This window comes from Grammomys surdaster, unplaced genomic scaffold, assembly GCF_004785775.1.
Source record: "Grammomys surdaster isolate TR1022 unplaced genomic scaffold, NIH_TR_1.0 133, whole genome shotgun sequence".
Lineage (NCBI taxonomy): Eukaryota > Metazoa > Chordata > Mammalia > Rodentia > Muridae > Grammomys > Grammomys surdaster.
This window is the reverse complement of record NW_021604591.1, coordinates 11422548-11441089: the sequence shown is the minus strand read 5'-3', so window position 1 is coordinate 11441089 and position 18542 is coordinate 11422548. Positions and strand designations below refer to the sequence as shown.

The 18542-nt window shown below is 34.6% G+C and overlaps 1 pseudogene; it reads left to right on the top strand.

The window, feature by feature from the left end:
- Positions 1–4489: 4489 nt before the first annotated feature.
- LOC114616840 lies at positions 4490–5553 on the top strand (annotated as a pseudogene).
- Positions 5554–18542: the final 12989 nt, after the last annotated feature.

Sequence of the window (18542 nt, the reverse complement as noted above, 5' to 3'; positions counted from 1 at the left end):
CTCTCTCTCTCTCTCTCTCTCTCTCTCTCTCTCTCTCTCTCTCTCTCCATATATATATACATATATATGTATATATATATTCATATTTGTATATATGTAAATTTATGTATATATGTATATATATGTATGTATACATATATATACTTATTCTATAAATTCTGTTACTTTAGAGAACCCTGAATAATACAAAATCCAACCAAAGTCAAGGGCCATCTATCTCAGTATGTGAGGCACATAGAGATATTCTTTCTAGCATGAAGGATAGATTATTTCCCCTGGCAGCTCTCACCACCAATAAAGAAAATTAATGTTTAGTCAGCTTATTGGGATTCTGGAGACAGCACATTCCTCATTTGGGTATGTTACTCCAGCCTATATACCAAGTACCAAGGAGGTTTCTAGGTTTGAGTGGCGCCTAGAACAGGAAAAGGTTCTTCAACAGTTCCAGAGTTCTGTGCAGGCTGCTTTATCACATGGATATCACATGTTTTACCTAGTAATCCAGCAGTCCCAGCAGTACTTGAGACGTCAGTGGCAGATAGGGATGCTTTTGGAGACTTGACAGGTCCCTGTAGGTGAATCATAGAAGAGATTTTTGAGATTTTGGATCAAGCTAGTGAACAACATCCAATCATGGCCTCTGTATCAGCTACCACCTCTATGTTCCAGCCCTGTTTGAATCCCTGCACTGGCTTTCTTTAATGATGAACTACAATTTACAAGTGTAAACCAAATAAAATCCTTTCTCCTCAACTTGCTTTTTGGTCATAGTGTTTCATTTCCACAATAAAAACCCTAATTAAGACAGAATATTATTGTTCTCTAATGTGCATATGTGTTACCAATGAGTTCGAAGTGATTGCTAACTCCTGTTCATTTGGTCTAATCAGCATAATATTTTCAATATAGTGCACCAATGTGATACTTTATAGAAGAGAGAGCCAATCAAGGTCTCTTCTAAGTAAGTTAAGATGCATGGCTGGAGAGTTAAAATATCCTCAAGACAAAGCTGTAAATGTATATTTCTGATGCTGCCAACTTGCAAATTGCTTGTGTTGGTTCTAATAGACTGGTGCCAAGAAAATGGCATTTATTTGGACAACAGCTACATACCATATACCAGGAGGTGTGTTAATATGCTGAAATAAGAACACCACATCTGGTGCAGCAGCTGTAATTAGAGTCACTGTGTAATAGAGTTTTCAATACTCACCTGTCATTCTCCACAATTCATCTGTCTTCTGCACTGGCCAGATAGGAAAGTTAAAATGAGATATAGTGGTAACCACCACCCTTGAATTTTCCAAGTCTTTGGTGGTGGCACTAATTTCTGCAGCTCCTCAGCTCCCTGGGATGTGATACTGTTTTGATTCACTATTTTTCTTGGCAGAATCAGCTCTAAACCATTTAGCTTTCCCAACCATAATAACCCTCACTCAGGGATCTAATGTGAGAAGTCTGCCAACTTCTACATTTATGTCCCAATTACACATTCTAAGACTGGTGAAATAACCACAAGATAAGTTTGGGGATAAAGTAGAACTAAAATTTCAGACTTTAGCCAAAACTGCATTCATCACATGATTTCCATAAAGCTCTTACTTTAACTGGCAGAGTACCATCTTTCTTGGAGTGTCCTGGAATCAGCATTAATTCAGAATCAGTTTGCAATAGAGCACAGAAAGTTCAATTGTTTTCTTTCCCATAGTGTGCCTAGGACTGAAGAAAAGCTAACAGTAAAACTCTTTGGTGTTTTAAGTGTTAACCAGGGCCTTCTTACTGTTCTTTCTCTGGTTTCCTATTTTTAAGTTTAAATAGCCTTCTAAGATTAGGCTATGAAGTGCTGGCTAATATTAATAGTGCTATGCAAAATAATATACAAAGGAGGTTTTCTTTTAGTTAAAAGTTAATAATTAAATCATTACACTCAGATCTGGTAATATCTGTAATAACAAACTCCTCCCCCTTTAAAATGTTTCTCACCAATACCAATGTAAGAAGTAACTGACACATTCTCTGTGAACATGCTCTTTACTGATTTCTACAAAAGATGGAAGTCTTATTTACATGATCAAGATCTGTGCAGTTTTTAGTTCTTAACTGCTTTTAGGAATATATTATTTATGTGTGTAATTTATAGTTGCTAGTTAAATAATTATTTTTTCTGGACAAAAATATCTGAATGTTTAAAGTGTCATTGTGCTAGTTTTAAATACATTGTTTTATTAATTTTGTTTATGTACTGGTCACCTCAGTGCATAACATGCTATTATAAACATGTGGAAACCAGAGGCTCACAAACAGAAGTTACTTCTCTTCTATCCAATATATGATCCTAATACTCAAACTTACATGATCATGCTTATTGGAAAATCCCTTTATTAGCTGACCCAACTTACCACAGACGATCTCTGCTCTCCCATGGGAACACAACATTCAGAGTATTTTTGTTTGTTTTTGTTCTCGTTTTTAAAATGAGGAGTTAGAAGCAAAGTAAGCTGTTAGTACTAAAACGAAAGTGAGTCGCAAAACATTCATGTCATGGAAATGTCTATCAGGATTGTACATGAATGAGTAGACAAATGTTGAGCATCTCCAGAGAATTTCCCACTGGCCTTTGTTATTTTGATGTCTATGTATACTTCCTTACTCTTTAGTGTAGTAGTGAAAATTGAATGAACTAGTTCCTTTTTTAAAAAATTGTATATTTTATTTACATTTCAGCTGTTATCCCCTTACTCCATTCCCCCCACCTCCCCTCTCCTAGGACCCCCTTGTTTTATCTCCCTTCTTCCTGCTTCTATGAGGATGTGTCCCCAACCACCCTCCCACTCCCACCCCTCCACCCTTGATTACCCCACATTGGGCGTTCAGCCTTCATGGGAACAAGGATCTCCTCTCCCACCTATGCCCAAAAATGCCATCTTCCCCTATATAGAGAGTTGTAGCCGTGGGTCCCTCCCTTATGTGCTCCCAGGCTGGTGGTTTAGACCCTGGAAGCTCTGGTTGGTTGGTATTGTTGCTCTCCTCATGGGGCCTCAAACTCTTTCAACACCTTCAGTCATCTTTCTAACTCTTCCTCATGGAAACCCCATGATCAGTTCGATGGTTAGTTGTGAGCATCCTCCTCTGTATATGTCAGGCTCTGGCAGACTTCTAAGGAGACAGCTATACCAGACTCCTGTCAGCATGCATTTCCTGGCGTCCACATCAGGTCTGTCTTTGGTGACTGCACATGGGATGGATACCCAGGCAGAATGGTCTCCAGACGACTTCTCCTTCAGTTTCTGTCTGACACTTTGTCTCCATATTTGCTCCCATGAGTGTTTTGTTACTCTTTCTAGAACTAGTTCTAATGAATATATTAATATATTGCAAGTTTCATTCTCTCTCCTTTCTCTCCCTTTCTCTTTCCTTAGGTACTCACATATTGTGATGTTGTGCAGAGACATCTAAGTGGTAATTAAACAATGTCTCCTCAAAGACAATTACAACCAATCCTAGCATTGTCAGTAGCCATACACAGGAGTTTAAAAGTGGATCTTCTGGAAATGCCACATGTTATGAAGGAGCTTCAAAATACACTTACCCCAGCCCATTTTTGCTATGATTGCAGCCTTAGACAATATCTTGAAAACTACCTGTGAGCAACGTTTTATCAGCTTCATTCATGGAAATATAATAAAATACATGATTTTAGTTTTGAGTGAATTTGATGCTGTATACATAATGCTGTGTAACCTACATTGATGCATATGTATGTCTATTGGTATAGTTGGGTTCCATGCTTCCATGTATATCTCCACACATTCACAGGTCACTGTTACTTGTACTGGAGGAATTCATTTACATAACATTTGCATATAGAAAATGTACCAAGTACTTCAACACTGTTTACACGTCAGTCAGCAAATACATGATGTTTATCATGAAATTTATATTAACACAAAAAAATAAAAAATAAGTATATCTTAAAGGATAATATTTAAAAATAGTGGAGGTTGAGGAGATTATTGACATTTTCTTTAAAATGTATATTTGAAGGACTTAAATATTTTCATTATATTATTTTGTTAATCGAGACAGACCAAAGAATATAGTTATATTTCAATCTCATGAACTCTATAACATGTAATGGAGATAATAGAAAAGTATCATTGTCCACATATGAAAATAAATATCAAATAGAAATATAAGCAGTCTTAAGGCAAACCTAGGCTGCATATCTGAACCTTGTTTTCAACTATCCCAACCTAGGCCTGGCGGCAGCCTAAGTTAGTATTCTCAGCTACTCAGGAGGTTGAGTGAAGAGGATAACTGAAGCACAAGAGTTTAAGGCCAACCTGGGCTACCATGAAGAAAGAAGATTATAAATGTCAGAGATATTTAACTGATGATGGTTAGCTGTTGAATTTTGATACTTTTGTGCCAACCTCTTTGTTGGGAAAAATTCGGGAAAAGCAGTTAGAAGAGAACATCCACATTAGCAATGCCTATACCAATAACAGTGCTTGACTGTGATCTCTTGCTGTATGGCCGAGGTCACCGGACCTTAAACCGTTTTAAGCTGGATGATGTCACTTATGAATACTTGATGTCCATGTATGGATTTCCCGACAATTCATCTACTACTTAATGGAACTCTTGAGGGCAAGTCTTTCTCAACCTACTCAGTGATCTAGAGCTATTAGCCCAGAAACACAGATCCTGGCAGCATTAGGTTTTTATACCTCAGGTTCCTTCCAGACTCGGATGGAAGATGCAATTGGAATTAGTCAAGCCTCTATGAGTCGCTGCGTTGCCAATGTCACTGAAGCCCTTGTGGAACGGGCCTCACAGTTTATTCACTTTCCAGGTCATTAAGCTGCCATACAGTCTCTGAAGGATGAATTCCATGGTTTGCCAGGGATGCCTGGGGTGATAGGTGTGGCTGGCTGTATCCATGTAGCAATCAAGGCACCAAATGCTGAAGACCTCTCTTATGAGAACCGAAAGGGTCTGCATTCTTTAAACTGTCTGGTGGTGTGTGACATCAGAGGGGCACTGATGACTGTGGAAACAAGCTGGCCAGGTAGCCTCCAGGACTGTGCCGTGCTACAGAGGTCTTCTTTAAGCAGTCAGTTTGAAACTGAGATGCCCAAAGATAGCTGGCTTCTTGGTGACAGTTCCTTCTTTTTCCACACCTGGCTCTTGACTCCACTACACTTTCCTGAAACTCCAGCAGAATATCGGTATAATAGGGCCCATTCTGCAACTCACAGTGTAATTGAGAAGACTTTGCGGACCCTCTGCTGTAGGTTCCAGTGCCTGGATGGATCGAAAGGGGCACTGCAGTACTCACCAGAGAAATCCAGCTACATCACCTTAGCTTGTTCTGTCCTTCACAACATTTCCCTAGAACATGGAATGGATGTTTGGTCCTCTCCAGTGACTGGACCCATTGAACAGCCCCCTGAGGGGGAGTATGAGCAAATGGAGTCTCTGGACTTAGAAGCTGACCGAATCCGGCAGGAGCTGATACTCACTCATTTTAGTTAGTATGGAAGGTAGAGAGAGGGAGGAAGAAGACTTTCCAGAATAGACTGACAACTCTTCCCCTTACTATCCATCGGGAAGTTCAGTCATCCAGTGGTACTGATCACTTGTCATAAATTAACAATTAAAGTTTTAGAAGGGCAGGTGCAAGGGCAAATGTGTCAACTAGACCAAAATCAGCATGGTGTTTCCCTAATGTGCGGTGAACCCCGGGGCTGTGCACTATTTTTGTGAAAGTTCATTGTTTGCAACAGCAAAATCACACAATAAAGGAGAAAACAGCACATAGCCAAAGCAAGAAAAGAAAAAAAAATAAGAAATATAAGCAATCTTCCTTTCAATAGTAAACCAAGAGTATGGTCATTTTTGTGTATTCTAGTATAAAACTGTCATGTTATAAAAAGAAAAAACATCATGAATATAAATATGTATTTGCAACATCCAGGATAATAGATAAAACAGGATATGGATTGTGGAGTTTGTGAGATTAAGCTGCGGTTTCAAGGATCCCTTGTTACTACCATCTTAATCCTACAAGACTATTACACAGGATGGAGGCAGCATGGAAATCCCTAACATGAATTAACACTGCTGGTCCTTCATAAGAATATATTAGTTTTAAATACATGTGGGAAATCTTATGAACCTTCACATGAATTAATATTTTATATAACATTCATTATTCTTGTAACAGAAAGAGAACCAGAAATCTCATTGCCTTGAGGGTTTGTGTGATTGTGCGTATGTGTGTGTGTGTGTGTATGGGTGCATGTGTGTGTATGTGTGAATGTGTTTATTTAAGAGACTGTAACCAAATAGAATATATGAAAGAACAGAAACAAATATTTCATGATGAAAAAGTATATTGCTCTTATATCTAATACATGAACTGAGTGTGTAGGTTAGCAAAATAAAAAGATACACAAACAGCCCTTTTAACTAGGCACATGTTATTTGTTTATCTTGTATACCTCTTCCGCTACCTGATGTTTAAATGAAAAATGATATTGTGTATTTGTATGATAACTAACTAAATGTTTAGCCAATGGGACACATGGTTATTAAACTATCACTGTAGAAGGAAAATTTTATTATAAACATTCATAACAATTGTAAAATAGCTTAAAAACTTGTCAAAGGGTAAAAATACTAAATTCATATGGAAAATGTAGACATTTTAAATTTACTAGGTCATATGCTATGTTAAAGAAGCAAGCCACTTTGCGAACTTCTGAGGTTATTGACCAAGGTTGTGATGTGTGCTTAAACAAAGGTGCCTGGAGTCAGAAAGCCTGGGAGATAAGTAATGAAATCAATAAGGAATCAAGCAAGTAGCCAGAGAATGTAAAGAGTTACTTTGGTTCAGTCAGGTGCAACTAGAAGCCATCAAAACTAATCTGATCAAGCCAACTCAAAACACCACTAAAATGAGGAGAGCCTTCTGGGGTGAGCACATGCTATTGCTGTTCAATTTGTCATCCCAATTCATCTGTTTTTACAGGATCATAATCAATTACTGATGGAGTTTTTAAATGCATACCATTACACAAGCATAGCTAAAATACTAATACTAAAATATCAGGACCAAACTCAAATGAGCAAATAACACTAACTAAGCAGGGTGCATTTATAAATTCATATATATGTGTGTTTGTGTGTGTGTGCATGTGAGTGTGTGTATGTGAAACAAAAATAATTAAACAATAAGCGGTCATGAACTTGAGGAGTTGGGGAACATGGCAGGAGTTGGTGAGCAGGCTGAGACTCTTGTAAATACAGAACTCAGAAAATTCTCAAAAATGTAAAATTTAAATTAAAAAATATAGATCTTACATGTTTAGAATATATTACATTTATATAAGTATTACATCTTTAGTATATATTTTCTATCTATATAAATATATTTACCATTTTATATTATTAGTTTACATTTATTTTATGACATTATTTCATTGATTAATTGGATTGGTTCTGAAAAGTATATATTAAAAACTCCAGTCCATAATTATAGAATGATAATAAATTATTGGATAAATGTCATTTAAAAAAATTTGATAATGAATAGGAATGGATTTTACTGTATACATTACTCATTTCTTACCTAGCATGTTGGGATGTATTTTGTAACATGATGAGAATATAAAAGTGCAATTATTTCTGTAAGGTATGAATTTTTAAATATACAAATTGAACTAGTAATTTGTGTACTGTTTTTCTTTAGATGAAGTTACTCTACTGCATGAATGTTTTAGATAATGCAATATATATTTTGAAATTGTGACTTGTTTCTAAACTCAATTTTTTATTCAGGAAAGAAACCAAACTTCTCTTTACAATCATTAGTTATAGTCTCTGTCTCTGTTAAGCACAAAATATTAACATTCTGATTTTTTATTGGCCCTAGATAACATAGCATCCTTTACCTGGTCATAATTGAGTTTTCTAGTTTGTCTTTCCATTTATTTATTTATTTATTTATTTATTTATTTATTTATTTTATTGTTTTATTATTAATCATTTTATTCATTTACATTACAAATTATACCCCCTTCCCGGTTACCCCAACATCAACTTCCTGTTCCCTTCCCTATCATACCCCTTTTCTATGCCTCTACGAGTGAGGTCCTTCACCCATTCACCCACTCTCACCTCACCTTTCTCACAGTCCCCTACACTGGGGCATCAAGCCTCCTTCCCCTCCCATTGATGACAGATAAGGCTATCCTCTGCTACATATATATCTGGAGTCCTGGCTCCCACCATTTGTACTCTTTGTTGGTGTTTGAATTCCTGGGAGCTCTTGGTCATCCAGTTAGTTAATACTGTTTTTCTTATGGGGTTACAATCCCCTTTAGCTCTTCAGTCCTTCCCCTAGCTCTTCCATTGTCTTTTCATTGATTATCTGTTTTTTTCTCCTTTTCATAGTTGTTTAATTATTTTGAATTTAACCATAAGATTCACTTCTATTTTTTGTAATGTATGTAATACAATATAGTGACTAATTCTTCACCAAGGAAAACGTGTCATCTTTTCCTTTAAAAAAGCACAAAGTGATATGGGTAAGGGTTTGTATGTAGCACTAGTCACCAGTGGCTAGATTCCTGAAGACAATGACTTCCTCTTCCATCTTAGCCCTTGATTGTCATTATTATTGTTGCAAGTAAAAAACCATTTAGTGATTGAGGTCCATTACACAAGATCAAATCCTTAATTGTTACTGCTTTGGAGCCTAGAATATATAGTTAAATCAGTCATAGGCCCTAAGGAAGAAACTGATATTATTATTCTTCTAAATGGACAGTATAAATTCTAAACAATTTCTCGCTACGTTCATTGATTAGTTCATCTCTCAAAAATTACCAGAGAATCTTTAGTTTGTACTAAATTATGATTACCACAGTCTCCATAACTGAATATGAGACCGAGTAGCAGTTCTCAATTGTATTTTTTAATTAAATATCCCCCCAACTCTATAGCTCAATGATCATTACATAACAGACTAGAAGGACAGGAAGAGCCACAGATGGTGGGTGATTAAAGAAAAGAGTGTTTTCTGGATACTGGAGTGCAGATGCAGATGTGAACTCAGAGTTGTGACAGCATGTATGAAACCTGTGGAATCTCAATCCAGACCAAATCCAAGTATAGTGAGGGACGATACACCCTCATGAAGTCCTACCACATTCTGAGTACCTACTGAGAGTTGTTTAATAATGCTGGGCAGCATCAGTTTTCAAAAGTATAATTTTTGGTAGATCAATCATATGTCAGTGGAAGGAAGGTCACAGATAGAATATAGGGATAGCACAAAGAGGACTCAAATTTTTATGAGATGACATTAACTTGATCATGTGAAAAAGGAAGTGGTAGATCTACAAAGAGCATTGGTAAAAAAGTGAATATGATCAAATATTCCATGTGAAATTCTAAAAAATATGAAGAAAGTAAGAAAATAAGATGTATTCGTTTGAAATAAGACCTAATGATTCTTTGCATTTCCTCAGGGTCTATTTTTATATCTCCTTTTTCATTTCTGCTCAATTAATTTGGGTGCTGTCTCTGCCTTTTACTTAGTTTGACTCAAAGTAACAGCTCTTGGTTTCACTGATTCTTTGCTTTGTTCTGTTTGTAATTGATTGGTTTGAGCCTTGAGTTGGAGTTTTTCCTGGCATCAACTCCTCTTATATATGTTTGCTTCATTTTTCCCTAGAACTTTCAGGTGTATTTTTAAAATTGCTAGTATGAGAATGCTTTTTATGAAAAGGCACTTAGTGCTATGAGCTTTCCCATAAGTTTGGTTATATCCTATAGGTTATGTTGGTTATGTTCATTATACCAACTCAGTTTTCACTGAATTCTACAAAGTCTTTATTTCTTCACTGACTCAGAGATCACTGAGTAGAATTGTTCAGTTTCCACAATAAGATTTCCTGTTTCTGTTGTTGAAGTCCAGCTTTAATCCATAGTGGTATGATAGGGTACAGGTTATTATTTCAAATTTCTTATATCTGTTAAAGCTTGCTTTGTGGCCAATTATATGTTTAATTTTAGAGAAGGTTTGTGAGTTGCTAAGAAGGTATATTCTTTTTAGAGGGATGCATGAAATGTTCTGTAGAGATCTGTTGTGTTCATTTGATTCATAACTTACCCTGATTCCAATTTATCTTTAATATCACAGTGTTTATCAAAGAATCAGCAACTCTGAACTGTGATGCTAATAAGAAAACTCATATCTATATTTATTTATATGCATATATTTATAGACATGCATGTTACTGAGTAGTATAATTTACAATACTTTGAAGTAAAATCATAATATGGATATTAGCTCCAGAACATTGAATGGCAGAATGTCAAATCACTGAGGAAAGAAAACATATAAATTACAAAATGTGTAATATACATGTATATAAATCATAATTCTATAAGTTGTGAAAATATAATAATTGAAAGCATAATTTTTAATGTTACTGAAAATTATAGAAATGTAAAGAAAAGATCAAATTGTTCAACTTCAAAGAATGAATGCACAATAAAATTTAGGCTTTAACTTGCTACTTAAGTTCCTTATATTAAGTTCAAACTGTAATATGAATATTCATGTGCCTTAATCCAGGGTTGAGGCTTTTGATATAATCCACAATAAATTTACTATGCCTGATATTTGAAACTATGTCTCTTTGATAATTGCTAGTACTGAGTAAATTGTCTCAGATTTATATTGCTTATCTCCAATAGTCTTCTCTTTGGAATTTGTAAATGTAATAAATGTGGTTGTTGAATGAGACGACCCAGTCATTTTAGCAAATTGTATTCTTATAAGAAGATATAATGATGTTCCACAGAAAGCATCACTGCTGTCTGTTTTTCTTTTTATATTTTATATGTGTGCCTATAGGCATGTTTATGTGTGTGGCACACATAAAGATATGTGATGCACAAGTGCAGGCAAATATATGAAAGACAAAGCTAGTTCAATGTCATGCATCTTCCTAAATCACTCTTCACAGTATTTTTGAACAATGGAGAAGCCTGGAGCCCACTGGTCTGGCTCACTAAACCTCTAGGAATGCTGACCTCTCACCATAGCCAGGTCTACAGGTGGGTGTTGTCATGCAGGGTTTTATATTTGAGCACTGAGAATGCAAACTCAGGTCCTTGTGATTTCTCTTCCCTATCCCCTATCCTTTTTTTGAGTTTTATATAAGCCTTTTATGGCTCTGCTTTTAATTATTTTAAATTGCTTTATTCTAAATATTGTCATTTAGCCAGTCAATAAATTCATTGACAGGAATTGCAAACTTTAATTTTCCTGGAAGTAGAAATTATTATGTAGTTTCTAAAAAATAAATTTAAATATCATTTTATTTTAGTAGTAATAATGCCCATACACAATTTAAACTGCTTAAGTAAAAACGTGTCTACTGACTTTCAAATTATGTTGGTTATGCAACCTTCCACCCAAGTGTACATCCTCTAAATTAAAGTATATGCCTGAGAAGCATCAATACTCACTGAATACCTTTTCTTATTCTTTGTTTGTTTATTGAATCTTGAAGCTACATATTTACTTATCATGTTATTTCTACTTGGGGAAACATTAAGAGCTAGGAATAGTTACATAAAAGATGTTAAAATTTCATTAGCTAGCTTGAGAAATGTTTTTCTATTTTCATATCATAGCCTGTAATGAAACATAACAGTGTGAAACCAGTTAGTTGATACGAACTGTGTGTGGCCTACCTGGAATGAGAAATGGCCTTTTACGATATATCAATCACATTTAAAGGACATTGTGATATATGGGTATTACTTTAACACAAGATTGACAGGGAGATTTATATCTTGTTATTTTGATTTTTAGATATATTTATGAACACATTTTGGGGTAATCCTCTTAGCTGGAGAAAAATGTGATTAGTGAGGACCTCAGTTCAATTAAAATGATTCTTTTGATGATTTCAGTAAAAATTAGAATCATCAAAAGATACATATTTCCCCCAAATCCTTATTAGTTGACTTGGATATATTATACTCTTTAATTTGCAAAATATATGACTTGATTATCTATTGCTTATTTGTTTTGGCTTTTAAATGAACAAAATAAGGTTTTAAGAATGTTAAGTGTTTTTCTTCCTAGGAACACAAGGTGAATTACTGACCTGAATCTATCATGTTTTATTCACTATGAGACTACAGTCCCTAAAATAATATAATTGAGTAAATCATTAATTCTGACAAAATTTATTGATAATAATAACAGTTAAATTCCAAGTAGTCCAGTTTTTGCAAGAGAAAGGAGAGAAATAAGTTCTTAATTTAGGTAAAGCTTTGTGAGGACTGTGACACTTTAGGTGAGGGTTAAATAATAGGTATAAAATACTATGGGTAGGAGTTAATGAGTGAAGAATAAATAAATGAAGACCAGAGTATAGTAAATGGATGGCATGACCTCATATCTGTTTTTAGCAGTGACCTGTAAGAACCGTTTGAATTCTATTTCATTATTGGACTCTGATAAGTCAATGTAGTATTCATATTCTGAGTTGTGCATAAATTGCCAGCATTATGGAAATATTTTGAGTTAGTCCATTTTTCTGGAGGAAAAAAATGTGATTTGTTAGTGAAAAACTCAGCTCAATTATTTTGTATAAGAATCCTCAAGTATCCTGAATACAAACACAGAAGCTTCTTACACATCAAATTTCCTTATTTCAGCAACAGATATAAATTTCAAAATGCTTCTTAATCAATATTTAACCTCGGGATAAAAATTATCTCTTGTCTTAAAGTCAAGGGAGGAAGGCTCTTGAGTGCCAGAGTATTGGTCTTCCATTTGATTTGTATGCAGAGATGTGATTAGGATCCTTGACATCAAATTATTAAACTAAGCAAGGTGCCTTGCTGATGTGCTTCTGGTTCTGAGGTTTTGTTTAAAGCAGCAGTGTATAACTGATACTGGAAATGACCTCAAGACTGTGTTGTTCTGAATCACATTATCGTAACACAAACTTATGCCACTCAAGTGACAACTTGAGTAAACTTCTTGTCAGCCAAGCCTAGAGTATGAAAGCTGTAACCCAAGATCATCTTACCCCAATGTAGATGATTTGCCTTCATTGTTAGGTGCTTCTTATGGCAAAGTGTTTGCATTCTTCCTTGTAGATAACTTGCTGCCATCTAAAATTTATTGGATAGAACTCAATCTTCAAGACAGCAATAGATTATTCTTAGGAGTCAATTGATTGAAGACATGTGACACTTGCTTATAAATAAGGCAAATCCAGCTGGTTGGATGATTAAATTAATCATTCATTTGTTCGCCCATTCATCAACAATAAATTTTATAATACTTTTTAATTTTTATCTTATGGGCTTTTGCAAATACAAGAGATGGAGTGTTAACAGCTACAGCATGTCAAGTAAAACAGAAATATTGTAGGCTCAGAAAATCATCTCATCACAAAGCATATTTTTAATAGTGTTTTCCAGTTGTGAGAACCAAGAAGACAAGCTGTAAATAATACACAATTAGCAGGCTCTAATCTGAGTAATCATTACTCTGAAAGCTTTCAGCAGAGTTGACACTATTCTTGATTTACAATATAGTTTGCCTTGGGTGGGGATTGAGGGATGTCACAGTCAAAAATTGTCAATCTAGTCAATATTCTAGCATGGAACAGAAAAGAACCCAAAGCCTCAAACTCTTATGAAAGAGCTATGGATAACTTTGGCTTTTATGGGAGGGAGATCCACTTTTCTTTGAGGATGATTCTTCTCACTGGTCAACAATACTCCAATAGGTGATGTCAAACCCAGGAATATATGGATAGCACAAATTAGAGTAAACGTGTTATTAAAAATGGAAAGGAGGATAGACTATCAGGGGGAATTAAAAATAGGTGGATTAGGGAGGAGTATAAGGAAAAAAATGACCAAAATACTAAACATGAAATTCTCAAAATTAAAGAAAAAGTATTTTAAAATTATATATTTTTCACTTGGAATGGATTGTGTTCTTTATTATAAGGTACACTTAGATGGCAAGGAGGTTCTGGGAAAGAAGAGAAAAAACTTTCCTTCTTCCTCCAGATGAAGAATTTCCCCATAGGTTTGATTATCAAAATTAATTGTACAATGGTTATACTGAACAAAGAGGGCAAAATTCTCAAGAATTTATTAATTACATCAAGAAGTTAAGAAAAATGTCATTAGTTATTTAAATTCTATATTTGCAATAGAAAAAAATGACACAAGCATAAAAAATATAATAATTATAAGTTCAACTTTTATCCAGTATTTTTGATGAAGCTTGAGACAAAGATCCAGAAGATAGTTAGTTGGTCAATACCACTTCATGTATGTGTGTGTGTATACGTGTATGTATGTGTGTGTATATATATATATATATATATATATATATATATATATATATATATGTATATATATACATATAATGCACACATGCATATAAATACATATATATATACATATATGTGTATACATATATATTCATTAAAATATTTGGGATCAATTGTGTTGGTGCATGCTGGTACCCTTTGCTGAAGAGACCAAGGCAAGAGGATTGTGAGTTCAAGGCCATCTTGTGAAACAGATTGGTTCACATATCTACATGCAGACATAATACATGATGCACATACATAGATGTAGTCAAAACTGTGATTTACATAAAATAAAAATAAATAAAATATATATTCATATATGTTCATATATGCATTGAGAAGCAATATCTTCATGAAGAAAAAATTCTGAATTGATTTGGTATACATTCCAAGCATGAAAATAAAATTTCATAACAATATTTGTAGGAAACCAATGAATATTATAATGAAATGGTGTTTTAGACAAATATAAACCCCTAGAAGCATTGTAATGCTTTGTTTGACTTGTCTCTTCACTTTTAAAAATAAAGAAAATGATCATATCCTGAGGTCTTTTATCAAATATGTTAATAAATACATGGCAGCTATTGACATTGTTCTCCTTCAAGTGTACATATTCCCATGGCTAGATTTATCAACCAGCAGTTAAAGAGCTCTTGCTTTCTTCTGGTAAACCTGGGCTTACTTTGCCAACAGTGGGAGGTCCACAAGCATCTGTACCTGCAATATCAAGGGATCTGCTGCACATTTTTGGACTGCTGTGGCCACTTGCATGCACATGGAACTCATAAATAATCTCAGAAATAAATACACACAAAATAAAAAAACTAAGTAATTAAAAATAGTATACATTTTTTCCTAATGTGGAAGGAAGAATATAAATGCATAATAGCATTTTGTATATTTGTTCAAAGATAACTTGAGTTTATTTATCTGCTCCTAAATAAGGTTGAAGAAATCTTAATAACTAAATATTTCTTCCCTATCTGAGTAGAATTCAATGAGGGTAGTGAACAGTTTTCTTCTGCATCCAAATAGTACTTTTAAGTAGTGAAATCTAAAGAACGGATATAGAGTGAATAAATAAGTAAATTATTGAAGAAAATAGAGATTAACTATCAAAAGTCATGCAAATATGAATGAATCATGTCAATATTCAGTCATCATGCTTTTCCAGAAAAATAATTTCCCTTTGAGATAACTGATATGCAATATATGCTTCAAAGATTCAGTAATTTGAACACTTTGTGCCAGTAGGTGCAATAGTTTGTGGGAGTTTATGAAGAAGTTAAGTCTTGCAAGAGGAAATATGTCACAGGATGGACTTTAAGAGTTCTTAGCTTCAGCCATCTTGCAGTAACTACCTCAGTTTACTGGTTTCTGTTGAATACATGATCCCTCAGCTTCCTGCTTTACAGGCTACAGCCACCTGTACCTCAACACTATCCATTCTCATTCTGGAAATATAAGAAAAATTCAACTCTTCCTCAAGTTGCTTTAGATCATGGGATTTTATCACAGCAACCGTACTAGCTAACATATGGGTCTCCATTTAGTCGTAGGCCTTAGTCTTTAAACAGATTTTAAAAGAAATGAAGTTGGTTATAATTTTAATTTTTAAGGAAAAAACAGTTAAATGAAAAAGTTATTTTAAAGTAAGAGATGTTATTAATTTTTTTGATAATCAATGCAGAATGGACAGTTATTGATTAAATTGGTGATTAGTTCTGTATTTTTAATCCATTAATTAATTTATTCACTTAACACCTTTATTATAGCCCCCTTTCCTACCAATCACCCCCTCACATGGCCCATCTCCATGTTTTTCTCTTCTTTATCCATGAGAAGGGTAAGGTACGCCCTGCAAACCAAACCAATCTGATACCTCAAGTCACTAAAGAACTTAAATTAATACATTAATAAATTTAATTATTAAAAAAGTAAGCAATTAATACATTGCTTGGAGCCATATAGGAGAAACTAAAAACTAGTGGGTGATTTTCCTGAGATGGTTTTACCATGAACTCTAAAGCTATGACAGATTTACTCCTTTTGGCAAGGCTAAAAAAATTACATTTGAGAGAAGATTCATGCTATTATATGCCTTTCCTGTTAAAATATTATATATATACATATACATACATACATACATATATATATATGTATGTATATGTATATAATCACTAGGCTTTTTCCCATCCTTTTGAGTAGATTTCTGTAGAACAATGAAGATGTACAGTCAGGTAGTGATGCTACATAGACAAATAGATGTTTTCTTAATTCTTAGTGAGAATTCTATGAGAATTGCTAAAATTAGTAATTATTAAGGTCTTTTATAATAGAACTGCTATTCAGTCCTTTCTGATGTCAAACTGCAATAAGAACTCTGCCTGTCTTCAGGTGTCAGCAGTTAATGGCTTCTGAGATAAAGGCAGGCATTACGACTTAGAGCACAGTCTAAAAGTTTGTAAAGCAATTAAACAAAGGTCATTAAAAGGGAACTAACGATATATCATAGATGCAAGGAGAGAAGATAAAATATTGTTTGGGTTTATGTATACAAAAAATTAATAATAGCGCAGTTATGATCTTTAACTCTCCATGAACCTGTAAAGCTCATGAGGGATAATGAATGTATAGTCTTAATGGATACATATAAAACATCTCTGTTGTAAACTTCTTATTCAATTTATGATTTGAATTTATGTTTGAACTTCTAGTGAACTATTGTTAAAAAGGGATGGTTGGAAAAATATGTGATCTATTCTCCTAGAAAACGTACTAAAGACTAGTACATTTGTAGGTCTTTATTTTTAAAGTCAGAGCAGGACAAGAGAGCAAGATTAGAAGAGAGGAAAACTTCCTTAGAGAGACTTTTTGGAGAACTCAGAGTGAACTTTTTAAAAATAAAGAAAAACTTACAATAACTTAGAAATAAAGTCTAAAATCACTTCTCAAAGTGTCCTTTTTTTTTCCTTCCTGGGACTTCAACTAGCAGGCAGAGAGTTAGAACCTTGAAGGAACTGCAGAGATAAAACAAAAGCTACTTTATTTAATCTCCACTGTTTTACTATGTGGTGGAAAACTCCAGAGACTGCAATTTCTGGGCTCAGAAGAACTAAGGCCAGCTACCAATGCAAACTGTAACTTAGGTTAAGACAGGTAAAAGTCTTATTATTAAAAGGAACCCCTAAATACGTACAAGAGCAAGTCTTGATCTCTCAGACCCCCTTGCCCCTTGGTTATCTTCAAGAAAGAACCAGACAGAAAAACTGCAGGCCCCTGAAATACAGCCTCTCCCACTGAGGCCAGACAAGACCCCAGTTAGGAGAAGAGGATCTATTGGCAGACAAAATAGTCAGGGTAAATCTGTGGTCCAGTTGTTGGGGGAATCAGATTAAGATCAAGCTGTGTGTCTGCTGCATATGTGGAGAGGGCATAGATCCAGTCATGGTATGTTCATTGATTGGTAGTTCAGTCTCTGAGAGCACCAAGGGCCCATGTTAGTTGACTCTATTGGTCTTCTGTCTAGTTCCTATCATCTTTGGGGCTTACAATCCTACTCCCTATTCTTCCATAAGAGTGTTCAAGCTCCCTCCAGTTTTGCTGTGGATGTCTGCATCTGTCTGAGTCAGGTACTGGGTGGAAACACTTAGAGGATCTGCAAGCATAATATAGTATCATTAATAATGTCAGGGATTGGTGGTTGACCATTATAGAACTTAAAAGAGCAATTCACAATTTCATATGGAAAGACTAAAACCCAGGATAGCCAAAACAATCATGAACAATCATGAACAATAAAATAACTCCAGGAAAAATCACCCTCCCTTATCTTAAGCTGCACTACAGAGCATAGTGATAAAAACTACATCATATTTGAACAGAACTTTCCTGGATGTTTTGTGTCACTAACTTTTTAGATTTTACATTTTTTTGACAGTTGACATCTATTTCTTCTATCATATCTTTTATTCCCGAGAGTCCTTCATTTTTTTTGCATTCTCTTGGTGGTGCTTGTATCTGTAGTTCCTGTTCTCTTACCTAGGTTTTCCATCTCTAGGTTTTCTTTATTGCTCCTATTTCCATTTTAAGGTTTCGAAC